This window comes from Saimiri boliviensis, chromosome 16 (genome assembly GCF_048565385.1).
Source record: "Saimiri boliviensis isolate mSaiBol1 chromosome 16, mSaiBol1.pri, whole genome shotgun sequence".
Taxonomy (NCBI): Eukaryota; Metazoa; Chordata; class Mammalia; order Primates; family Cebidae; genus Saimiri; species Saimiri boliviensis.
The window spans coordinates 61,920,178-61,947,481 of NC_133464.1; the positions used below are offsets into that span (position 1 = coordinate 61,920,178).

A 27,304-nucleotide genomic window follows, 5' to 3' on the forward strand; every position below is an offset into this window, starting at 1 on the left:
TTTTCTAGGCTATTTGCAAGAATGTGAATCAGGTACTTCCAGTCAGATATACATCAGTGCAAGACTTGGATAGAGAAGTAACATAAGGAGGCAGCTGTGGGAAAACTGACCATCTGGTAAGTCATAGTGGAGGAGTCTGGTTTTTCTGGGGCTCCTGTGGCAGAGGTTTTGGCATCCAGTCCCACGTGTGTTCAGGGACAAATGGCTGGTGGCAATGGTGGCTCATCTTTCCTGTGATTGAGTATTGCTCATGGATGGTTTCAAGATATGTACCACTTAGATAAATTTCTTTGGTTTCTCTAGAAATTCTGCAAGCTAGCCATATCCTCTAATAAATTTCTTTCTGTTTAAACCAGAGAGTATTGCCTGCAACAACCAATACTAATTGCTATGGGCCTCAAATTAAAACCTTTGATGTTATTGCTCAGTAGAGTTATACATACATTTGTATTTATGTGTGTGTGTGTGTGTGTACATGTTATAAGCATTAATTTTTTGGATAGATTTTTTTTTTAGAGCAGTTTTAGATTCACAGCAAAATTGAGTGAAAAGTACAGAGAGTTTCCATATTTCCTGCCCCCACACATACATAGCCTTCCCCATTATCAACACCCTTCCCAAGACTGGTAGATTTGTTACAATTGATGAATATACAGTGACATGTCGTTATCACCCAAAGTCCATAGTTCGCATTATAATTTACTTTTAGAGTTTTAGACTGTATGGTTTTGGCAAATGTACAATTATACGTATCCACTATTATAGTATCATACAAAGTAAGTTTGCTGCCCTAAAATTCCTCCATGCTCCACCTCTCTCTCCCTCTTTCCCCCTAAACCCCTGGCAATCACTCATCATTTTACCTCTGTATAGTTTTACCTTTTCCAAAATGTCATAGAGTTGGAATCACATAGTATGTAGTTTTTCAGATTTGCTTCTTCCACTTAGTAATAAGCATTTAAGTGTCCTCCATGTCTTTTCATGGCTTACTAGTTCATTTCTTCTTAGCATCAAATAGTATTTCATCATATGGATGTATCATAGTTTATTTACCCACTCACCTACTGAAAGACATTTTGATTGTTTTCAAGTTTTGACCATTATAAATAAAGCTTCTATAAACATCAATGTGAAGATTTTTGTGTGGGAAAAAATTTCTGTCTCATCTATGTAAATATCAAGGACCATGATTGCTGGATTATGTGGTAAAAGTGCATTCATTTAGTAAAAACTTGCCAAGCTTTCTTCCAAAGTAGCTGTACCATTTTGGATTCTCCTCAGAATTAGAATGAATGAATGAGAGTTCTTGTTGCTCATTCTTGCCAGCAGTTAGTGTTGTCAGTGTTTGGGATGTTGGCCATTCCAATAGGTATGTAGTAGTATCTCATTATTGTTTTATTTGAAATTCCCAAAGGACATATGATGTTCGGCATCTTTTAAAATGCATATTTGCTTAAAAATATTTCTTTTTAAATCATAAATTTGAAATTCTATTTTGGCTTATGTGTAGTAGCTCAGTAGTGACCTCAGGCCTCAGAGAGAGTCATTTCGAAGTGTGAGTGATCATTCTTGTTATATAGGAAATACCTCGGCATGCTTTCACCTTGACCCACTTCAAAGGAGGGAGTTTGCAAAGCTTGTTGGTCTATTAGCAAAACTAATTTCCCCTCTCTTTTTCTGAACAATGGACACCTAGTATCATAGAGACATTATTAAGATAAAATGGGATAATGATGTGTAGGTGTTTGGAAAATATAAAATATTTTACAAATGAAAAAGTTTACAGGATTGATTTTCTGCTTTGGCTTCTCATTGACTCATTCACCTAGTTCATGGGAATTTTAGGGTAAAATGCTCATATAATTAATGGGAAGATTTATTTCATTTCCCAAACTTGTCTATAAACACCATATCATTTCCTTCTGTAGTAAAATGTATTTTCTGGCTACTGAATAATATTCTTAATAATGATGTGAATGTATTATTTAATCACAATTTATTACTCTTTCCAAGAGCTTTCAGGTAGTAATATCTTTTGTGGGAACTTCCTTTCACATTAAAGATCTTCTAAAACTTCAAGTTGGATTTAAAATGTGTCCTATTTTCATAAGTAGAGAAAAAAACAATGTCAATCACATTTTTTTATTGTCTCCAAAACCTTAAGGTGCTATTTTAAATCTCTTTTGTTGTCTAAAGATTATGCTTTTAATTTTGGAAAGAGATTTTCTTTTCCTTGAATAACTAAAAAATTATATTTTAGAATAAAATGTCTAAAAAAGTGACTCGAATAGAAATGCTGGGTTATACATTTTTTATTGAACGTTTATTATGCATACTGGGAGAGAAAGCAATAATTACAATACTGTTTCCAGTATTTAAATACTGTTTTAGGCCAAACTGTTATGTGCAATAGCATGAATTCTCTTAAGGCTTAACACTAGTCAGACTTCTGATTAATGTTTAGATAAGCTAATGAACGTTGATGGGGACTAGTTGGATAATTAAACACTGCATGACATAGCTTACAACTCTAGCTTCTGCAGATTTTAGAGAGATTCATTCATCAACATTTGGCTATAACCAGGATTACAGAAGTCTAAAATGTCTCTAGATTTCCTACTTTGAGACAACACTGTACCTTCAGTAGTTGTGTGTTAAGCCCTAGGGTGAAAATTTTCCATCCTAGAGCAAATGGTTTTAAGTTGGTTGTTTGCTTAAGACTGGTGACTCATTCCGAGGGTTTCAGGGAAACTAAGTTTTTCTTCATTTCAGTGGAAGGCTTCAGAAAGTGGAACTGAGGAACTTAAGTTGAACATGTTAAAGAGGCTTTTTAAAAATGATTCATTTTTTACCATTCTGAAAAACCTTACACCTAATAATTGCTAAATCAGCACGTATGAAGATTCTATACTTAGGATTGCAAAACAGTCACTTGACATTTAGTGATGGGAAGGGGCATCAAAGGGTTATGCCACTAGTGAAAGAATAAATGACATTAGAGGGAAGGAAGTCAGAGGCAGATACGGAGTTTATGTGGCTCTGTGCTGGGCAGCTGAGTGCTATGGAAAGTAGAGGAGAATAAATGAATTGGGAAAATGTTGGCAATGACTAATCTATATTAATGGAATTTAGCAAACCAAAGAAACATTCATGCAAGTTAATTTAAATCTCCTTAAAAATGTGTGCAACTTGACATATCTGAGCTCAGCATCTTCTCCACCTTCCCTGTCTCTTAACCAGCTTCTCCTCTCGAGTCTTTTTTCAGCTAGTGGCTCCTGTGCTCTTGAGGTGTCTCAACCCAAGATCTGGAAGTCATCTGAGGTTCCACCTTCTTGGTTAGCATCACATTGGGCACAAAGTCTTAATCAGTGTTACCTCCTAAGTATTTCTCATATCCATACCTTTCTCCAAATCCACCGGCTTCATTAAACCACTAGAAATGTTCCTGGCTTATCTCTTGCTACTCCTCTCTCTCTCTCCTAGAAAACATCTACTTGATTTTTAAAACCGGCTCCAAAGATTGCCTTTTTCCCATTAAGACTGCCTCCAGTTCCTCATTGTGCAGGTGAAACAGTGATTCTCAGCCTTGGCTGCACTTTGGAATCACCTAGAGTGTTAAAAAAAAAAAAAAAAAAAAAAAAAAAAAAAAAAAAAGAAACCTGATCCGCCCCCAGATATTCTGATTCAGTGTGTCTGGAGTGCCCCATCATGGGATTGCTGAAAACTCCCCAGGTGATTCTAAGGTGCAGTCAAGGCTTGAAAACCACAATATTAAAATAATCTCCCCCTTATTTTGCCTCCTATATCATATAACACTATTCTGAAGACTGGTTTAACATCATTGTCACTGAGGTGCTTTATAAAACACAGATTATTGGGGTTGTGGTGGGCTGGTTTTAAGGTGATCCTTGTCAAGTCTACCTTCCGGTGTCTACACCCTTGTAAACCCCCTCCTTGAGTTTGGGCGGGGTCTGTGACTTGCTTCTAATCAGTGGAATGTGGCAACAGTGATGATGATTGTGTCAGGTTACGTAAGACTCCTAGCGAGTGGACTTGTTCTTCCCTTTGCTGGCTTTGAAGTAGAAATTGGCCAAGCTGGGAGAAGGCAATGAAGAGAAGGGGAGGAACTGTGAGCAACCTTTGGGAGATGTGAGTGGCAGTGCTTAGGAGCTGACCAGGGCAAAGGAGTGGATTCTGCTAACAGCCCCAGTGAGCTTGCAAGATTTATTGCCAGTTGTGCCACCGGAGGAGACCTGAGCCCTGGTTGACATCTTGGTAGCAGCTTACAGAGGACCCATATAAGCTGTGCCCAGCATCCTAAGCCACAGAAATAGTGAGATAATAAATATGTGTTGTTTTAAGCTGCTAAGTTTGTGTCAAGTTTTAATGCAGCATAGAAAACTAATATATAATAGGAGACCTGGCATGGTGGCTCACACCTGTAATCCCAGCACTCTGGGAGGCTGAAGTGGGTAGATTGTTAGAGGCCAAGATTGTTGAGACCAGTCTGGGCAAGATGGCAACCCTCTCTCTACAAAAAATACAAAAATTAGCTGGGTGAGTTGGCTTGCATCTGTAGTTCCAGCTATTTTGGAGGACATGATGGGAGGATTGCTTGAACCTGGGAGGTTAAGGCTTCACTGAGCTGTCTTGTGCCACTGCACTCAGCCTGGGTGACAGAGCAAGACCCTGTCCCAAAAACAAAACAAACAAACAAACAAAACTAATGTACCTGTTAACATATTTCTTTATATTTATAACCTATCCTACTTAAGACCTCATTTTAAGGTGAAAAGTTGCAGACTACTTCCCTGGTCAAATATCTGTATGCTTCTGGAATGAACTAAGAGCTGCCATCCTGAAATCCATTCAGGTTAACCTCAGGACCCCCAATCCAGCTCTTCCATTCCCAAAGCCTTTGTGTAAGATGAATGTGCTGGTAATGAGAGAAAAGGCCAAACCCATGGTGTTTTCAGGGGTTTCTGATCTTACTGGTGATGCTTGGAGGGAACCTCATATGGAAGGAAATGCCAAGGTGTACTACTATCAAATAGGTGGTTCCTAGGACTTGCAGGGGTGGTTACTGAAATGAGAGGGCTGACTGGCCTGGTTAGTGAAACTAGTTCTAGTAAAGAATCACCATTCATCTTTTTTCTGATGTGAAATCCTCCTATTGAGGTTTGAAAGCTGAGGGCCAGGTAATAATGTTGAGACACCTCTTTTTGGGCTTTCTCCTTTGGGATGCTCCTTTTGGAACAGGTTCTAGGGTTCCTGTTTACCTAACCTAGCAATGGAAAAGGTGATTTGCAAAGCAGAGACTATTGTCAGCTATATTTAGGCAAAGGTTTGATGAGCACGTCAGGGAGGAAGTGGAGGAAGTGGCGGGAATCTACACTGGGCAAGAGATTGGATAATACAACTTTCAAGGTCTTTTTCAGTCTAATATATTTGATTCTAGGAGCTGCACGACTCCTAAAATAATTTAGTAAGAAATATATTAGGATCTAGGTAAATCAGATGGTCATTAGTACTAGTCTGCTGATAAATATTCACTCATCTCTCCTAGTCCAATAACATCTATAAGTTAGCAGGATATTATCAGACTTTCTAAATCAATTCCCTATTAGAGTTCCTTTTATCATTATTTTAGATTTTTAAAATGCATATTATTTAAAAATGAGATACTATTTTGGCTTCAAAGAAACATATTTCTGGTAATTTACATTTGGTTTTATGAGTCACTTTACACATTAGCATTCAATTCACTATTTTTCATAGTACACTCTCTAGTAATTATCCTACTTTGAATTTTACATTTAAAAGGAGATCAATTTTCTTTTTGAAATACAGTAAAGAATAAAATATCTTGTTAACTGGGTTTCTTTCATTGTGTTAGAGATATTGAACACACCTTGGAATGCCTAATGAAGAGTCACAGAGTATTTTTCTTATCATTTTTTTGATAACATTTCTTATCATTTTCCTTATATTTTTCTTGATAGTAGTAATCCTTTAGTACTAGTGAATCATTGATTTATTGCTAAATATTGAGTGGGTTTTTTAAAAAATCACATCACTTCTACACCAAATGAGAGGTTTTTCACCTCCTTACACCAAATACATGATATCTTTTCCAATAACACTTCTAACTCTTTGAAACCAAGTTGGCGTCAACCGTTCCATTCCATTTATTTCCATTCATTTCCATTTCCATTTCCATTCCATTCCATTCCATTCCATTCCATTCCATTCATTTCCATTTCCATTCCATTCCATTCATTTCCATTTCCATTCCATTCCACTCCATTTTCCATTCCATTCCATTCCATTCCATTCCATTTTCCATTCCATTCTCCATTCCATTCCATTCTCCATTCCATTCCATTCGATTTCATTCCATTCCATTCCATTCGATTTCATTCCATTCCATTCCATTCCATTCCATTCCATTCCATTCCATTCCATTCCATTTTCTGTTCCATTCCATTCCATTCCATTCCATTTTCCATTCCATTCCATTCCACTCCACTCCATTCCATTCCATTCCACTCCACTCCATTCCATTCCATTCCATTTTCCATTCCATTCCATTCCATTCCATTCTATTCCATTTCATTCCATTTCTACGCTATCTATCTGTAGATAAGATTGGATTCCACAAAGTAAAGGGCTCAATCCCACAAGACTGTCCCATTTCAGATGCCAATTGCAAGTCCCAGGCCAACTGTATTTCTGACTGACAGGCTATAAATTGGGGATTCTCACAACCCTCAGGTTTGATAATCTGCTTAAATGGCTCACAACTTAGAAAGGCACTTGACTTACATTTAATGGTTGAGTTATAAAGGATACAGGTGAATTGCCTAATGAAGAAGTATATAGAGTGAGGTCCAGAAGGGTCCCAAGCACAGAAGCTTCTGCTCTTGTGGAGTTGGGATGCACCATTTCCCAGCATCTCAGTGTGTTTACCAACCCAGAGGCTCTCAGAACTCCGTGACTTAGGGCTTTTCATGGAGGGTTCATTACTTAGGTATGATTGGTTTCATCATTGGCCATTGGTGATTTATCCAACCTTTGGCCTCTCTCTCCTTCCTGGAGGTTGGGGTTAGGGTGGGGCTAAAGGTTTCAAGCTTCTAATTAAGGGTTGCTGTCTCTGGAGACTGCCCTAATCCTGAAGATATCCAGGGGCTCAGCCTACAAAGAGTCCCCTCATTAGAACAAAAGATGCTCCTATAAAATCTCTTATCACTCAGGATGTTCAAAGGTTTTAGGAGCTCTGTGCCAGAAACCTAGGACAAAGACTGAATATCTAACTATGATATCACAAACGTACACAGTGGGTCCACACTCAACTAAGTGAAAAATAAAACTTGAATTCAATACACAAGAATCTTCAGTCCAGTTGAGGATAAAAGATCTACACCCATGAGACAACCAAGGGGACAATCTTGTGGAGCACAAATAACAAGCTCAAGGAAGTAGGAGATGAAAGCAGGCTGAAGATTCAAGGAGCAAGCACTCTGGATGAAGAGCCACTTCCGCTTGGCCATCAGGGGTTGTAGGAGGTGAATGGGAAAAAAAGCGGAAGCCAGATCCTGTGTGTAGGGGTAGAAACACGATGAGGAAAGAAAAAGAGCTCAATAGCATTTGTGTTAGCTTCCTACAGCTTCCAAAACAAAGTACCACAAACTGGGTGACTTAAAGCAACCGAAATGTGTTCTCTCACAGTTCTAGAGGACAGATGCTCAAATTCAAGGTGTGGGCAGGACCACGCTCTCTTTGACAGCCCTGGGGAAAACTGCTTTGTGCCTCGCTCCTAGCTGCTGATGTTCCTTGGCTTGTGAGCACATCCCTCCAGTTTCTGCCTCTGTCACCACATGACTTTCTCCCTGTGTCTCTTCACATTGTCTTCCCTCTGTGTGTGTGTGTCTCAGTGTCTTCTCCTTATAAGGACTCCCACCAGTCAGGCTGGTGCAGGGCCCACTCTACTCTGGTATGACCTTACCTTAACTTAAATCTGAATTATATCCACAAAGCCCCTATCTCCAAGTAAGGGGTCACATTTATAGTTTTTGGGGAGTAGGACTTTGCTGTGTCTCTTTGGGAGTCATAACTCAACCCATAGCCCCACTTATGGGGGTTAGTTAGGAAGCACTGAACCTGAATACCCTGAATGCTGCATTGAGGGCTTCAGCTGTAGGCATTGCGAGCCCATGAAGAGTTCTGAATGTGTGTGCCTGTTGCAGAGGAGGGTGACAGGCTTAGACATAAAGGGATACTAATTTGCTAGCTGACAGTTGGGGAAACTGGAAAGACAAATGGGTTCAGGAGGGGAGGCCAGATAATTAGAGTTGGAAGGGACCTAATAAATAAGGTAGTTGAACTTCATTTTGTGGACAAGAAACTAGTTAGGGGACAGTGACAATGGTGTGAGGGATGATGGAGCCTGGATTGCTGTGGCCTTGTGCTGCCTGGTTCCTGCCTCCACAGCTCTCTTTTTGCCTCTCCAGAAGCAACTCAACACGTGTGTCAGCTATATTCTCAGCCACCGGGGACTAATTCTAGGAGATCTAGCTACATACTGAGGGATTCGGCATCAAGTGCCCTTCTAACCTCATGTCACAGCCCTAACTCTTTGGCCCCCGCTCTGTCTGGGGTTCCAAATCCTCTGTGTGCTTGCTTGTGCCCGAGGCCATGTCCTTGACAGTGGGCCTCTGTCTTCTTGTCAGGTCCTTTTCGGGACCTGCTCTGACTTGTGAGTCCCACAGCCTGCTGGAAGGCTGCCGAATGCCAGCTTTCTGCCTGCACACCTGCACGGCCAGGTTGCTCCTTCCCCTGATCCTGGAACTGAAGTCTGTTGCTCCATCCTCTAGATGCAGACTGGCTGCAGCCTTTTGTTTTTTGGGTACTTCTTGCTGAATCCTCTGGATAGAAGGTGCAGGACCTTTGTTTCCCTGCTGCCTGATTTATTGTAGAAGGTGGTGATGTGCTAGATGCCAGCCCTTCCTGGTTTTCCCTCCTCATCCAGTTAATCGGAGTGGGACTAACTGTCAAGAAGGGATGGGAAAAGCCTAGAGTCCTATCTGACTCTGGGGTGAGGAGAATCTTTCATAATTAACCATTTCAATGCACTTAGAGGAGTAAGATATATAATAGTATATGACTCTATAAACTCAGAGTTCATGAGCTGAGACTTAATTTCTATTACACTTAAGCAATATTTAATTGCTTCCATTTTTTTTCTTTTTAAGACGAGTCTTGCTCTGTCACCAGGCTGGAGTGCAGTGGCACAATGTCAGCTCACAGCAACCTCCACCTGCCAGGTTCAAGCGATTCTCCTGCCTCAGCCTCCAGAGTAGCTGGAACTACAGATTTGCACCACCATGCCCAGCTAATTTTTGTATTTTTAGTAGAGAGGGCGTTTTATGTTGGCCAGGAGGGTCTCAATCCCTTGACCTTGTGATCTGCCCACTTCAGCCTCCCAAAGTGCTGGGATTAGAGGTGTGAGCCACCATGCCCAACCTCTATTTTGTTTTTATTATTTGTTTATAGAGACAGAGTCTTGCTTTGTCACCCAGGCTGGAGTACGGTGGTGCAATCATAGCTCACTGCAGCCTCAAATTCCTGGGCCCAAGCAATCCTTTCACCTCAACCTCCAGAGTAGCTAGGACTATAGGCACCACCATGACTACCACACCTATATCCCCCCTTTTTTTTTGTTGAGATGGGGTCTGGTTATGTTGCCTGGACTGGTCTCAAAACTGCTGGCTTCAAGCAATTCTCCCATCTCAGCCTCCCAAAGCTCTGGGATTACTCTTGAGAGCCACCTCTCCTGGCTGAATTGCTTCCATTTTAAAACTCTGTATATGTATCATCTATTCTATAAATAACTTAAAAAAAAAGCAAAAAATACATTTGAGGCATTTTATTAGGTAACTCAACCTTGTGGTGACTTTTTAAAAATTTTACAATATTGTCATTAGAGAGTAAATGTATTTGTTCTCTAGATTTAAGTGTCTTTTTATTGCATTGTCTAGATTAAGCAACTCTGTGTGTAAAAGGACCAGTCTTATGTGATAGCAATTAGAAATATGTAGTTGGCCTGGGTGTTTGAATGCTGATGCTCTATTTGTGGATGTCCTTTCTGATGTCCATGTTGCTTTGGGCATTTAACAGTAAACATATGTTTTTCTCCTTGATATAAAGTTTAAAGTTACATTCTATTTCTTATGGAGTGAAAGATAAGACTAATTATACTGCCTGTATGACCGAGAAAGAAGGATGACCTTGTCCCATATGCTGAAGGACCTGGAATCTAGAGAACAACTTGACACATCTATTTCCAGCCAGAGCAGCAGTGACTGGCAGGAAGACAAGGAGGAGGCGGGTCTATAAGGAAGACGTCTGGTTGGCAGCGGTGAGTGGGAAACGTTCACGTGGCCACTTGCACGGGGCCCTGCATGGAAACCTGGCCGAGAGGAGAAATGGGGACTGAATTACGTCTGCCGTGGGTGTGTGATGGAGACTGCTATTCTTATTATGCCTTTAGTATTACCTTTGTCTCCAGGCAAGTACATTCAAAGAGAGAAGAATGAATAATTATGGGAACCAGATGGGACATTCTTGTCATTTTAGCAGTTTTTTCCAGAACATTGTCACCAAATCCCCAAATAAGACAATATGGCAAAGATCTAATTCTTGGTCTTCATAATTTTGGGTGGCTTGAACAATGGGAGTACTTGGAATTGGGAAATAACGGGTTAAAATTAGGCATAATATTTGCTTTGCTTTTAATCACTTCAATTCAAAGAAGTTTAGAGTCCATTTGAGCTGAGTACCCTGTCCTTGCAATTTGGCTCTCCGTGGGTGTCCCGTGGCTCTTTAGGGAAGAGCCCCTAGCAAATGGGAGAGAGGCTCACAGCCCAAGCATTACTCAATTAAACTCAACATGCTTACTGAACACCAGTCACAAGCTAGAAAGTGGGGAAGATAAATAAAGCATTGTTTTTAGTCTCTGCCAGAAAAGACAGACATTTTAAAAATGTACAGGTCCATAATCCCTGACTCACATTTCTGAAATCCAAAAACCTCACAAAATTGAATTCTTTTTTCCACAACTTTTCTGGCAGCAAAACTTGAACTGATGTGAGACTATTTCTATATATCCTTTATCTGTCCCACTTAGTGTGGATCTTCATATGTTTTGCTTAAGAAAGATTAACGGGGTGTTGCCCCAGATCCCACTGTGGAAGTTATATAATATTGTTGATTACGCACCAGAATGCTTTCCTGAAATCCCCGCAATTCAGAATTCTAAAACATACCTGGTGCCAAGGGTTGGGATTAGGGTCTTTGGACCTGTAATTCTTCAAAACTTCTTTCTCTGGAGAAGACCCTGCTTTGAGGGCACCTGATGTCTTCTGAGATGTGGACGTAGGCTATGTTGTCTCTGCTTGCTACAAAGAACTTCAGTAAGTAGCAGCCTCAACCTGGCTTTCTCTAGAACTAAGGTCTTCTTTTTTTTCCAATTAGAATCCTACAATTTCCTTGGGCTTTTCTGAATAGTTTTCTTTCTTCACCGAAAGTAATGCGTTGCCAAAGGCGTATTCGCTTTTCCTATTAGAGAGATTAATACCTTCCAAGTTTCCCCTTATAGATTTTGTTTAATCCTGGTATAATTTTTTTTTCCAGAGTTTTAATTAGTCTGTGTCCTGCTTAAGCTGTGGAGGACTCCATTTGAAATATTAGGTATGGTGGCACTCCGGAGGTTCTGCCCCCAACCCAGGGAGGTTCCTGTCTTCAGATAAAATAGCTTTCTGCAGTCTTAATAGAAAGTTTCTAAATAATGTTCATTTCATTTCTTCTCTCCTCCTGGTCTTTTCCCTGTAGATTAACACTGGCTTGTTTAAAGTATTTTTTTGGAACAGGCACTAAATTTTCCTTCTTTGGGAATACAAGAGCAAGCTCACATGAGAAGATCTCTGGATATCCAATTCTTTCACATGAGTGGAACAGTGGCTTGAGGTGGCCATCATTCCTGTGAACTTTGAGGAGGCTGACATTGTGTGCATAGGGAGATTTCCCTGTAGAGCCTCTCTGGCATTTGAGATGCAAATCCCTCATTGGACCAGGTGGGGGCCTTTTCCAGAGGCATGAGGAGACTGCAAATGCAGTGTTGAGTTCCAGATACTTCTTGTAAGGGGAACCCTTTCCTGGTTCAGAGGAGGACCCAGAACTCAGGGAGGGAGTAGCCTGGGTGACTCCCCCTACAGGAATTGAAGAGAAGAGCAGGAAGGTTTCAGGTGTCTAGAGAATCATCTGACAAAGTAGAACCAGGATTAAAAACAGCAAATAAATTTGTAATAGTTTTAGTTAACATCGTCTGTTTCCAACCCACATCAGTTAGAAGAAAAGCTGGTGAAAAGACAATAAAAAGCTAGTGTGATTATTTTTAGGGAGAGCAAGTCAGAATTCCTTTTATTATCTGGAAACTTCCCCTCCCTTCCATTTAAAAATTTTGCTCCAAGATACAGTTTTTCATAGAAAATTTAGAAAATACTGCTCAGTCATAGCAGAAAAGAAAAAAGTCCTCTTATCATGCTTCATGGAGATAATCACTTGTATCATTTTGGCATACACCCTTATTTTTTTCTATGCCTGTTTTTAAAGTGCCCTGGCATTTATAGGCTTAACATTTATTTCTTTTTCTTTTTTCCTTCCTTACCAAACTCGTTCAGAACAGAGTCTCTCTTTGCAGAATTAGAAAATGGCGAGTTTTACTCTGAGCTTATCCTGAGAAATGTTTAGGTTAAGAAGGTTCAAGGTGGTAGGAAAAAGAATCCCCAATAATTTTAAATTTAATCCTCTTTGCTGCTGTGATCACTTACCAGAAATAGCAAGGAAAACCCTGGAAATGTACATGCAGCAGGGAGTCATCATAGGACATGTAGACTAAATTGTAGCTAGTGCAGGGAAGGTGCTGGGCACAGAGTAAAATAGCCTTTGAAGACCCTCAGAGTAAGGCACTGTTCACACCCACTAATGAAGGACGCTGGGGGCTGCACTCCCATGGGAGGCAGAAACCAATTATTGCCTGCTTTAGGGTCTAGTCACATCTTTTCTGTGTACTGTATGAGTATGAGCACCCCAGTCTTGTGAATCTCAGAGGGGTACTAATTAAAGACATCAAATGACTGAGTAGTATAGTTGTTCATAGCAGCTGATACAAGGGCAAGGGCAGTTCTCACCTAGAAGTAAGGTACTTTAAAAAGTTTTTTAGCAAAGTCACTGCTTAGGTAAAATTGCAAAAATGAAACTATAGAGAGAAAACCTGGCAGTCCCCTCCCATTTATTTTGCATCTCAGATAACCCTTGAGCACATGATGATAAAGGGGATGCTGGTCTTTTACTTCCTGTCTCTTGTAGAGGATGTGTGAAATGAAAAGCTAACATGGGGGTGTTTGAGAAACTTTCAGGGGAAAAGTAAGTGCTGACTTAGTGGGTCAAAAAGCATAGCCAGCTTTATGTTTTGACTTCTCCCCCACTTGAAATTTACCTAGGATATGTTGGAGACATATGTATATAGATACACACACACACACACACACACACACACACACAAATATATATATATATATATACACACATGCATACACATCCACCCACCTACACACATATATAAATTGTAGATATAAATATATAAAAATTATAAATTAAAAATAGAAAAATACTTATAAATATGTAAATTATATATTTTATATGTAAATACATATGAAATATATAAAAATTTAAAACTGCTACCTTCTCCCATCAAGCTACCTATCTGACCTGAAGCCTTTGGAAATGCCCCCGCTGAAGATCTGGAAGGGAACTAATCTGTACAGGGTTCCAGAGTCAGTCAGTGTCATTCCCTAAACCTGCTCACGATTTTACAGGGATTTCTTGCCATATTGGTAGCCAAAGGTGTTTCTTAAAAAAGAAATGCTTTCACCCAGCAAATTTCCTTGCACAGATCTCAGTTATATTGTGTAATCTCAAACTGCCCTGGTGAGTTAAATGTGTTGTCACCGAACATAATTTTTAGTTTCTTTGGAGATTGGATATTTCAGATGCTCATTGAATAGATAGCTGGCATGTGTTTACTTCATTACTAGAATGAGAGTGAATCGCCTCAGATTCTCATCTTTCAAGGTGAAGTCTCTCAGCTAATAATTTCACCCCCCCCAAATACAGTAGATAAAAGCTAAAATTTTAGAAAATTCCTAAAATTGAAGTAATTTTTAGCCTTTCTAACTAAGGGTCTGCAATTATAAATATATCGATTGTTAGTCTTGAAAGGGCGGTGGTTAATTCTGTATGGAAACGTCTTCTGGCAACTCATTTGCTCCTGATATTCTCTGAGGATTCCCATGGATTCCGATCACAGTCTTGTGTTTATTTACCTTCTTTACAAAATACAGTCAAGGGCTGAGCAGTTTGGATTTTAATTTTATGTACCGTGATTACTCTCCTTCACTTAAAAAATTGAAGAAATGCCTGTGCAGAAGGGAAATATTATTAACGTTTTCTTTATTAAGCATCTATAGCATGCATCAAACCACTCATATAATATCATGGAATGAATTGTTTTTATCATTATGCACTGTGAATTTTTTCATAATTTTACTGATGGTGGTTTGCATACAGCAGGTGCTCAGTGTCTTATAAACTGACTACAATACATATTAATATATATTGCTTTTTGATCTTATACCTTTACAGTAATCTTTCCTTTAAAAATTTTTAACAGCACAACTGAGCTCTAGTTATATCTGTGAGATGTAATTCACATACCATACAGTTCAGCATTTAAAGTGCACATTTTACTGGTTTTTAGTACATTCACAGTTGTGCGACCATCATTACTATCGATTTGGGGACCATTTTCATCATCTAGTACTCATTAGCAGTCACTCCTTATTTCCATCCCTTGCTCCTAAGCCCTAGACAACCACTGACATACTTTCTGTCTCTATAGACTTGCCTATTCTGGACATTTCATATAAATAGACTCATACAATATATGGTCATTTGTGAATCTAATGTCTGATGATCTGAGTTGGAACAGTTTCATACTGAACCCAAGAACCCAATGACCGCCCCAGTCCATGGAAAAGTTGTCTTCCATGAAATCAGTCCCTGGTGCCAACAAGGTTGGGGACCACTGCCGTAGGGGACTGCATAAGGATAACGATAATAACAGTCACTACGTATAAGCTAAACACCTCACACAAACATATACATTGTCTACTATGCTCATCCAGCCCTGAACACTGAGAAGATTGCATTTCAAAGATGTTAATTAACCTAAGGGTACCCTCAGTGGTGAGGCTTGCTTCAAATCTGGCTATGATGGTCTCTAAAGAATGAGTTCCCTCTATGACCACACTGTCTACCTTCCTTACTACTCAAACGATGCCTGTTTTAAGAAGGTAAATGATGTTATGCAATTTATAGAACTGTTTGAACCTGATGGATACAAACATAAAAGTTTGATTTTTTTTCTCCAATGCCTCTTTCACCTATGCTTTGTTCAGTCCTCTTTCTGCATCCATAAATGACATTTTGGGCAGCACCATAGCCTTTGGATCACTTTCAGTTAGAATGCATTCTGTGGGAGGCAGCTTCTGGAATGACCGTCATGTTGGAGAGGCTCATATGGCAAGGAAGTCAGGGTAACCTCCAGCCAACAGGAAGAGAGATACTGATGTCCTCAGTCTAAGAGCTCACAAGGAATGGAATCCTGCCAACAACCACATAAATAAACTAGGAAGTGGATTCTTCCCAGTGGAGCCCTGAGATGACTGTAACCCTAGCCAGCATCTTGATTGCAGCCTGAAGCAGAACACACAGCTAAGTTGTACCCAGATTCCTGACCCAAGAAAACTGAAAGTAAATATGTGTTGTTTTAATTCACTACATGCTATGCAGAGGGCAAACTGGGTTAGTTCATTCTTGTATTGCTACAAAGAAATACCTGAGACTGGGTAATTTATTTTTATTTTATTGTTTAATTTTCTTTTCTTTTCTTTTTTTTTTTTGAGCTGGAGTCTCACTCTGTCACCCAGTCTGGAGTGCAGTGGCACAATCTTGGCTCACTGCAACCTCCACCTCCCGGTGATTCTCCTGCCTTAGCCTCCTAAGTAGCTGGGACTACAGGCACCTGCTACCATGCCTGGCTAATTTTTGTATTTTTAGTAGAGATGGGGTTTCACCATATTGACCAGGCTGGTCTCGAACTCCTGACCTTTTGATCTGCCCTCCTCACCTTTTGATCTGCCCTCCTCGGCCTCCCAAAGTGCTGGATTACAGGCGTGAGCCACCATGCCCAGCTGAGGCTGGGTAATTTATAACAAAGAAAAATGTATTTTGGATTCTGGTTCTGGAGGCTGTACAGGAAGTGTGATGCTGGCATCTGCTCCTGATGAGGACCTCAGGAAGCTTCTAATTATGGTGGAAGGAAAAGGGGAACCAGTATGTCACATAGTGAGAGAGGGAGCAAGAGAGAGAAAGGAGAGGTCCCAGACTTTTAAACAACCAGGTCTTTCTAGAACTAACAGTGAGAACTCACTTCTTCCCAAGATGCCACTAAATCATTTATGAGAGATCCAGCCCTATGATTCAGTCATCTCCCACCAGGCCCCACCTCCAACCTTGGGAATCACATTTCAACATAAGATTTGGAAGGGACAAACACAACCTGTATCAATAACTAATGTACTGACCCAGCTTAAAATTTCAACTGGACATTCAATTTAATGAATTTCTATTGTCCTCCCTTCCCCTTTCTGGCTTTGGTCAGGAGACTTGCAGAGCTTGCCCTTCTGTTTCTTACTCCACTTGTGATTTTGGGTCTGGTAGGAGCTGTAGAGGGATATGGAAAGACACAGTGTTTCCTACTTGACTGGCATCTTCATCTTTCTGCTGTTAATTTGCTTCTGGCTTTGAGTAAATATCTACTGTACAAGCGTTCACCTCTTTCAGGACATATGTGTGGGTGGGTTCTTTGTAGAACCTTTTGGAGCTTGCTTGCAGTTTCCTGCTCTTTTCTGATTCCCCTACGGAGTCTCCATCCCAGGTAATCCACTCTACAGGTTCTCAGAACTGGGATCTCCTTGCCAGCAGGATCTTGTGTGGTCACCTGCAAGCGGGCTCAAGTCCAGCTACCTTCAGTTGTGTCCATTTTCTGCTGTTCTTCTACCACCAGCTGTTTCTGCTGTTCCTCCTAATTCCAGTGGCTGGAGTGAGCAAATAAAACACAGGACACCCAGCTGAATTTGCACTAGATCTTAGGCAAAGAGCCAAGGAGCGATTGATACCTAGTTAAACTTGAATCTCAGATAAACAATGAATATTTTTTAGTATAAGTAAGGTCATGTATCATATATTTTATCTGGCAACCCTTTCCCCATGCTCTTGCATTTTTCTCAAGTAGACACACAGAGAGATCAGCAAGGCCACTGCCTAATGAGAAAATAAAATGCTAGTATTCCTTCTAGAGGCCAAGTAGAATGATTCTCTTGGCCAGTTCCTTGCTTGACTTGATATAGAGATCCCAGGGAAGGGAGGGGAAAACCCCATTATGAATATTGCATTTCTGTTGACTTGTATCCTCCAGTGATTTCTTTGATTCTCAGGCTTGTATTTATAGACTAAGAGAGGGATGGGCAGTGAACTTTCATGGTGTTCTCTGGTGGGTGTCTGGCTCTAATTGTGTATTATGTGTTGTTTTCGTGATCTCATCTTGAAGTAGCTGGCTCCAAATCCTGGGAATTAGGAAAAACTCCCTTCCACATCTTGTACATACTACAACACAGCTGCATCAAGGCAATCCCAGACTTTCTCTTCTAAAGTTGTGATTGAACTTGCTTTTGTTATTATAAGTTTACTCTTGTATTTCAACAGCATGTGGTTTTGGAATTTGTCAGTTTCCACATGGTGAAATAAGTTACCTTGTTTAGTTTCCCTCCCTTTCTCTTGTTTAAATATTTTGAAACAGGTTTCTTGCTGCCTGTTTGAGAGTTTGAATCTTCATTCAGACATCTGTTCTTGAGCTAGTAAGACTGTAAAGCTCTGCTGTACCTGGAGTTCTCTATGGCATCGTCTCGTACCTCTTCCTAAATTCCCTGAATGTCCTGCAGATGCTCTTTGCCCACAGTGTTGTTAAGCACTACCCAGATTCTCCAAAGAGCACCCGGGTTTCCAGGCTGCTGACAGCTCATAGCTTCAGTCACTTCTAAGGGAATCGCCCTGAGGTAAAGGCAACTGCCTCACTCCTGGGGACAGCCAACACTCTGTAACTAATCACTGGGGAAAGCTGAGGAGCAGGTGACACAAAGGCCTGACCACTTCTGACCTATTTAGGACAATCTCACATCAACTTCAAGGGACCTCCCGACGGTCAGTCTGTGTCAATTGTTTCAATTGTATTGCTTAATTCCCGAAGGGTTTCTTTGTTGTTGTTGTTGTTGTTGTTATTGTTGTTGTTGTTAACAATGTCAAAAGCTAAAATGTCCTTCAAAACTAGCTTGGAAAACACAACAGGATGAAAAACCAAATGTTTCTATTTCAAATGTTTTTTTCCTGATTTTTTTTTCTCAAAACTATCTTGAAAACATGACATGCATTACAACATGGTTAAATTTCACATTTTCTGTTAAAAATAGTGTTTTCTACCAGATTTTTACTCAAAAGTTGCTTGAAACTTCATTTCTTTTTTATCCCAGCAGGCATTCTGTACTTTTCTGTTAAGAATTTCTTTTATTAGATTCTCCCTAAAAATTAGCTTGGAAACATGATTTCATCACAACACATTTAAATCCCCTAGTTTTCAGTGGAATTTGAATGCACTTTGATGAAAATAATTTTTACAAGCTGGATTTGAGGGAAGAAAATCTAGTATAAACAACTTTTAACAGAAAAGTGTTCAATTGAAGAATAGTGTGATGATAATTTTTCAAAGGTAGTCAGATTTCTTATTAGTATTATGTGACTGTTTTTCTCGCCTGTTCTTGATAATAATTTACAAATAGATTTTATACATATGAATAAATTCAGTTCAGCATGGTTTGTATGTATTGATGTCTAAGATTATTTGTGGCCTTACACCTGTCAAAAGGTTGTCTGTCCTTTGGTGAAACTCTGACAATCTTGCCATCTTGTTCTCACCCTTACCTAGTCCTCCTCATACCCTTAAAAAATATCCTCTGCAGAATGTAGATGATGTGGTGATATCATCCTCTGATTTAAATTCTTACCTAGTTTTACGTCATCCAGACCCTGGGTTTGATCTGGTACTCTGCAGGGCTCTTGGGTCACACATCATCCTTTGTAGACACACGGGCAGCCACACAGCTGTGGAGGTTGGGGGCCTGGAGACCCCCCACATTCAGACTGATAGTTTATGGAGTATCTAATTCCAGAGTTTCTAATATATTTCCTCTATAAAAAGGATTCCAGGGATCTTTAAAAATGTTCCTCTTTCTGTGAAACGACTTGCAAATATTTTTTTTCCTGTTTGAATTACTATATATACAGTACTGCAGGACAGTTGTGCCTCCTGATATTTTATGAACTCGAAGGACTTACACATACGTAAGGGTTGAGATAGTGAGGGGGAACATGGAGATGGGTCAGATATTGTCATTACTTCTTGCCGCCACATGGTGTCACTGTGAACAATCAGTCATTTTGACAGATGCTGCCTGCCTGCCCCTGGCTCAGGTCTGTGTAAGCCGCTGAGAATCTTTGGACCGTGTTCGGTGGTGGATAACCCACCGCCTCTTTGTCGTGTTTAGGCAAGGGTATCACACACTTGAGTTCTTAAGGACACAGCTTTTGACATTCAGTTCTTTCTGGCCTATTTGATGTCATCTTCCAAGGCACCAGAAGCCCCATGAGCACTGTTAACAAACTGAAAATGGTGTTTGCTCCTTCAAAACAATCCCTTATGTCTCTTTGCCAATTCATATTATTAGGAATTGGACAACTTTTACCCTCTCATCTCTTGGACTACAAAGGGTCTCATTACATTAACTTTCTTGAAGGTTAGAATTATCTACACTTTCTACCTTAACGGGGTAAGGACCCCAACACCTTCCCCAAAAGGCTTGTCTTCCATGGTGATTTTTTTCTCATGGTAATTTAGATGAGTTTCTGTCATTCCTTGCTAGATAAGAGAATGAATTTTCATCCTCCTCCAGTCCTGGTTTCAGTCATTAGCGGAACATTTTCTAAGTGATCTTGGTCACTTCCTTTGAGAAGTTAATATCTGGCAAAAGAGAAAAAGATATAAGCTATCATTATTTCATATTTTGATAAGATAACACTTTATAGCTTACTTTCTTTCCCTTGTGCTTTAAGTGGCACCTTGGTCAATCCCTCCTCACTGGGCAGGGCCTCCCTGTGGGAATTTCAGCAACTGCAGACAAGGTTATATGGATGGACCTCTCTGATCTCTCCCTGGGACAGAGTCCTTAGGGGAGGTGCAGCTGACCTCTCTGTGGGTTCAGTTGACTCAGCCTTTCCAGCCTGCTGGCTCTGCGGAGTCCAAACAGTCTGGGCAAGAAAGGGATCCCCTCAGCACAGCACACCTGCTCTACCAAGAACAGCCAGACTATTTCTTCAAGAAGATTTCTGATCCTGTCCCTGCCAACTAGTGACACACTGACTAGTGTCCCCAAAGTGTACACACTGACAGCAGGTCACCAGCCCCCTGAGATGAAACTGCCAGAGGAAGGAGCAGGCTGCCATTTTTGCTACTTCACAGTCTTCACTGGTGATATCTCCAGGCGAAGGAAAAACCAAGGCAACTAGGATCTGGAGTGATCCCCCAGGAAACTACAGCAGCCCGGTGAAAGAGTGGCCTGACTATGAAAAGAAAAACAAACAAATGGAAAGCAACAGCAACATCAACAAAAAAGACCCCACAAACCCCCCCCCCACACCTTTTTTTTTTGAGATGGAGTTTAGCTCTTGTTGCCCAGGCTGGAGTGGTGTGATCTCAGCTCACTGCAACCTCTGCCTTCTGGGTTCAAGTGATTCTCCTGTCTCCACCTCCTGAATAGCTGGGATCACAGGCATGTACCACCATGCCTGGCCAATTTTGTATTTTTAACAGAGACAGGATTTCTTCATGTTGTTCAGGCTCATCTTGAACTCCTGACCTCAGGTGATCTGCTCACCTCAGCCTCCCAAAGTGTAGGGATTATAGGTGTGAGCCACCAGACCCAGCTAAAAACCTCATTTAAAGGTCAGTAGCCTCAAAAATCAAAAGTAGATAAGTCCATAAATATGAGAAAGAATCAATGCAAAAAGTCTGAAAACTCAAAAAGTCAGAGTGCCCCTTCTCCTCCAAATGACTGCAACAACTCTCCAGGAAGGGCACAGAACTGGGTAGAGGCTGAGATGCCAGAATTGACAGAAGCAGCCTTCATAGAGTGGCTAAAAACGAATTTCACTGAGCTACAGCAGCATGTTGTAACCCGGTGCAAAGAAGCTAAGACTCATGATAGAACAATACAGAAGCTGATAACCAGAATTGCCAGTTTAGGGAGAAGCAAAACTGACCTGACAGAGCTGAAAAACACAACATGAGAAATTCACAATGCAATTACAGGTATCAATAGCAGAATAGACCAAGTGGAGGAAAGAATTTCAGAGCTTGAAGACTATCTTTCTGAAATACAACAGGCAGATAATAATAGAGAAGAAAAGAATGAAAAGAAATGAACAAAACCTCTGAGAAATATGGAACTATGTAAAAAGACTGAACCTATGACTGATTGGGGTACCTGAAAGAGATGGGGAGAATGGAACCAAGTTGGAAAACATACTTCAGGACATCACCCTGTAGAACTTTCCCAACCTAGCAAGACAGGCCAACATTCAAATTTAAGAACCCAGAGAACTTCAGTAAGATATCCCGTGAGAAGATTAAACCCCAAAACATATAATATCAGATTTTCCAAGGTTGAAATGAAGGAAAAAATGTTAAGGATAGCCAGAGAGAAAAGTCCAGGTCACCTACAAAGGGAAACCCATTAGTTTAACAGAAGACTTCTCAGCAGCAACCCTGCAAGCTAGAAGATATCAGGGGCCAATATCCAACATTCTTAAATAAAATCATTTCCAACCCAGAATTTCATGTCCAGCCAAACTAAGCTTCATAAGTGAGGGAGAAATAAGATCCTTTTCAGAAAAGCAAATTCTGAGGGAATTCACCACCACCAGGCCTGCTTTGAAAGAGCTTCTGAAGAAAGCACTAAATATAAAAAAGAAAAACCATTGCCAGCCACTACATAAACACACTGAAATACACAGACCCGTGACACTATAAAGCAACCACATAAACAAATCTGCAAAATAACCAGCTAGTATTATGATGACAGGATCAAATTCACACATAACAATATTAACCTTAAATGTAAAAAGGCTAAATGCTCCAATTAAAAGACACAGAATGACAAGCTGGATAAAGAGTCAAGACACATCAATATGCTATCATCAAGAGACCCATCTCCTATGCAAAGACACTCATAGGCTCAAATTAAAGGAATGGAGGAAAATTTACGAAGAAAATGGAAAACAGTCCAAAGCAGATGTTGCAATCCTAGTTTCTGACAAAACAGACTTTAAACCAACAAAAATAAAAATAAAATAAATTTAAAAAAAGACCAAGAAGGGCATTACACTAATGATAAAGGGTTCAATTCAATAAGAACAGCAAACTATCCAAAATATAATATGCACCCAGTACAGGAGCACCCAGACTCATAAAGCAAGTTCTTAGAGACCTACAAAAAGACTTAGAGTCAAACAATAATAGTGGGAGACTTTAACACCCCACTGATATTATTACACAGATCATTGAGACAGAAAATTAACAAAGATATTCAGGATCTGAACTCAGCTCTGGATCAAACAGACCTGATAGATATCTACAGAACTTTCCACCCTAAAACAACAGAATATACATTCTTCTCATCACCACATGGAACTTACTCTAAAATTGATCACAGAATCAGAAGTAGAACACTCCTCAGCAAATGGAAAAGAAATGAAATAATAAAACACAGTCCTTCAGACCACTGCACAATCAAATTAGAACTCAAGAATGAGAAATTCACTCATTACCACACAACTGCATGGAAATTGAACAATCTGCTCCTGAATGACTCCTAAGTAAATAATGCAATTAAGGCAGAAATCAAGAAGTCTTTGAAAAGAAGAAAAACAAAGAGACAATGTACCAGAATCTCTGGGGTGCAGCTGAAGCTGTGGTAAGAGAGAAATTAATAACAGTAAATGCTCACATAAAAAAACTAGAAAGATATCAAATTAACAACCTAACAACACAATTAAAGTACTAGAGAACAAAGAGGAAACAAACCCCAAAGCAAGCATAAGACAAGAAAAACCAATCAGATCAGAGTGGAACTGAAGAAGAGAGAGACACAAAAACCCTTCAAAAAATCAAATCCAAGAGCTTTTATTTTTTTGAAAAAAATTAATAGACTGCTAGCTAGACTTATAAAGAAGAAAATAGAGAGGAATCAAATAGAAACAATTGGAAATGATAAGGGGGATATTACCACTGACCCCACAGAAATGCAAATAACCATCTGAGAATACTGTACACACCTTTATGGACATAAACTAGAAAATCTAGAAGAAATGAATACATTCCTGGATGTAAACACCCTCCTAAGACTGAACCAGGAAGAAATTGAACCCATGAATAGACCAATAACTTTGCTGAAATTGAGGCAATAATTAATAGCTTACCACCACCACCACCACCACCACCACCACCAACAACAACAACAACAACAAACCCAGAACTGGATGTATTTATTAAGGTACAAAGAAGAGCTGATACCATTTCTACTGAAGCTACTGCAAAAAATTGAAAGGAAGGACTCTTTCCTAACTCATTTTATGAGGCCAGAATAGTCCTTAACAAAACCTGGCAGAGATACAACAAAAAAGAGAAAACTTCAGGCCAATATCCTGATGAACATCAATCAAAATCCTCTATAAAATATTGGCAAACTGAATCCAGCAACACATCAAAAAGCTTATCCACCATGATCAAGTTGGATTCATCCACAGCATGCAAGATTGGTTCAACATATACAAGTCAGTAAATGCAATTTATCAAATAAACAGAACTGAAGACAAAAACCACATGATGATCTCCATAGACACAAAAAAGGCCTTTTATAAAATTTAACACCACTTCATCTTAAAAACTCTTAATAAACTAGGATTTGAAGGAACATACCTCAAAATAATGAGAGCCATTATATTACAAACCCACAGCAAATATATATGGAATGAGTAAAAATTGGAAGCATTTCCCTTGAAAACCAACACAAGACAAGGATGCCTATTCAACATTTGGCACTCCTATTCAACAGAGTGTTGGAAGTTCCGGCCAAAGCAATCAGGCAAGAGAAAGAAATAAAGGGTATTCAAATAGGGTGAGAGGGGATGTCAAATTATCTTTGTTTGCCGATGCCTGATCCTATATCTAGAAAGTCCAATTGTCTCAACCAAAAAGCCTCTTAAGCTGATAAGCAACTTTAGCAAAGTCTCAGGATACAAAATCAATGTGCAAAATTGCTAGCATTCTTATAAACCAGCAACAGGCAAGCAGAGAGCCAAATCATGAATGAACTCTCATTCATAATTGCTAAAAAACAATAAAATACCTAGGAATACAGCTAACAAGGAAAATGAAGGACCTCTTCCAGGTTAGCTACAAACCACTGCTCAAGGAAATGAGAGAGCACCCAAAGAAATGGCAAAACATTCCATGATCATCGATAGGAAGAACCAATATCATGAAAATGGCCAAATTGCCCGAAGTAATTTCTAGATCCAGTACTATTCCCATTAAACTACCATTGCTATTCTTCACAGAATTAGAAGAAACTATTTTAAAGCTCATATGGAACCAAAAAAGAGCCTAAATAGCCATGACAATCCTAAGCAAAAGGAACAAAACTGGAGGCATCATGCTACTCAACATCAAATTATAGTACAAGGGTAGAGTAACCAAAATAACATGATACTGGTACAAAAACAGATACATAGACCAATGGAACAGAATGGAGAACTCAGAAATAAGATCACATACCTGCAATCATTTGATCTTTGACAAACCTAACAAAAACAAGCAATGGGGAAAGGATTTCCTATTTGGTGCTGGGAGAACTGGCTAGCCATATGCAGAAAATTGAAACTGGATCCCTTCCTTACACCTTATATATAAAAAAAAAAACTCAAGAAGGATTAAAGACTTAAATGTAAACCACAAACTATAAAATTCCGAGAGGAAAATCTAGGCAGTGTCATTCAGGATATAGGCATGGGTAAATATTTCATGACAAAAACACCAAAAGCAACTGCAGCAAAAGCAAAAATTAACAAATGGGATCTAATTAAACTAAAGAACTTCTGTACATCAAAAGAAACTATAATTGGAGTGAATAGACAGCCTACAGAATGGGAGAAAATTTTTGTGACCTATTTATCTGACAAAGGTCTAATATCCAGAGTCTACAAGGAGCTTAAAAAAATTTGCAAGAAAAAACAAAAACAAAAACTGGGCAAAGGACATGAACAGACGCTTCTCAAAAGAAGACATTTATGCAGCCAAAAAACATGAAAATAAGCAGATGCAAATCAAAACCATCTGCTTATTTTCATATGTTTTTGTTTTTCATATGTTTTTGATAATTACCATTCTGACCGGCATGAAATACCATCTCATGCCCATCAGAATGGTGATTATTAAAAAATCCAGAAACAACAGATGCTGATGAGGTTACAGAGAAAAAGGAATGATTTTATACTGTTGGTGGGAGTGTAAATTAGTTCAACCATTGTGGAAGACAGTGTGGCAATTCCTCAAAGATCTAGAGGCAGAAGTACCAGTTGTCCCAGTAATCCCATTACTGGGTATATACCCAAAGGAATAGAAATCATTCTATTATAGTGATACATGTACAAGTGTGCTCACTGCAGCACTGTTCACAATGGCAAAGACATGGAATCAACCAAAATGCCCATCAATGATAGACTGGATAAAGAAAATGGGATACATATACACCATGGAATACTATACAGCCATAAAGAGGAATGAGATCATGTTTTTTGCAGGGAGATGGATGGATCTGGAGGCTGTCATCCTTAGCAAACTAACACTCAAACACTGCATGTTCTTAGAAGTGGGAGCTGAACAATGAGAACACATGGACACATGATGGGGAACAGCACACACTGGAGCCTGGTGGGGGTGGGGAAATGAGAGCATCAGGAAGAATAGCTAAGGAATGCTAGGCTTAATACCCAGGTGATGGGTTGATCTGTGCAGCAAACCACCATGATACAGGTTTACTTATGTAAAAAACTGCACACTCTGCACATGTTCCTTGAAACTTAAAAGTTGAAGGAAAAAAAATCATTTATGGAGCTTGTTTAAAATGCATGTGCCTTGGCTCCACTGAGAATTTTATTTCAAGTCTGGCTATGCGTATTTAAACCCCCTCTGCTAAGTCTGATGAACACACATCCACAATTAAGAACTATGACTTAATGTCATATAAGACTATATTTGTCCTTGATTTATTTTTAAATCAATGTGAAGCTGTAGTGAGACAGAGTCCTATTAAAACCAAGAATTCTTCAGAAATCAAAGTGTGTGAGCAGTGACAAAATATCAGAGTACTGAGAAAGGGAAAGACCATGCAACTCTTTCACATTACAGCATGCCCCTAACTACAATATAAGGTGCTATCCATGACAATCCGACAGGACAGCCCAGTGTGCTCCAGGCTATGCTGTTTGTTAAAAAATCAGGAGCCTATAAACCAAGAGTTTCTGACATGCCATTCAGCTGAGGAAGACCCAGAAACTTCTGGGCAACGTGAGCCACAGACACAGTCTCGTCGGCAAGCACCAAAAGCACTCAGGAAGCAGGAGTAATGCCGATGGCAAGCATCACCACAGGATCAGCTTTGACAAACCTCACCCAGGCTACTTTGGGAAAGTTGGTTTAAGGCTTACTACTTAAAGAGGAACCATAGCTCTTGCTCAAATGCCAACCCTGATAAATTGTGGTCTTTGGTCTGTGAACAGACACAGGTGAATGCTGCTAAAGACAAAACCAGAGGTGTTTCCACCATTGATGTGGTGTGATCAGGCTACTAAAAGGTCTGGGAAAGAGAAAACACCCAAAGCAGCTTCTCACCATGAAGGC

The 27,304-nt window shown here is 39.8% G+C and overlaps 1 long non-coding RNA gene across 1 annotated transcript in view; it reads left to right on the top strand.

Annotated features, from left to right (window-relative positions):
* The window catches only part of LOC141581630 (uncharacterized), a 358,748-nt gene that overhangs the window by 23,815 nt on the left and 307,629 nt on the right, over positions 1-27,304 (top strand). Inside the window, exon 3 of the long non-coding RNA XR_012514383.1 lies at positions 9-116. This is a non-coding gene — a long non-coding RNA (uncharacterized LOC141581630). The remainder of the gene's footprint in view (positions 1-8; positions 117-27,304) is intronic.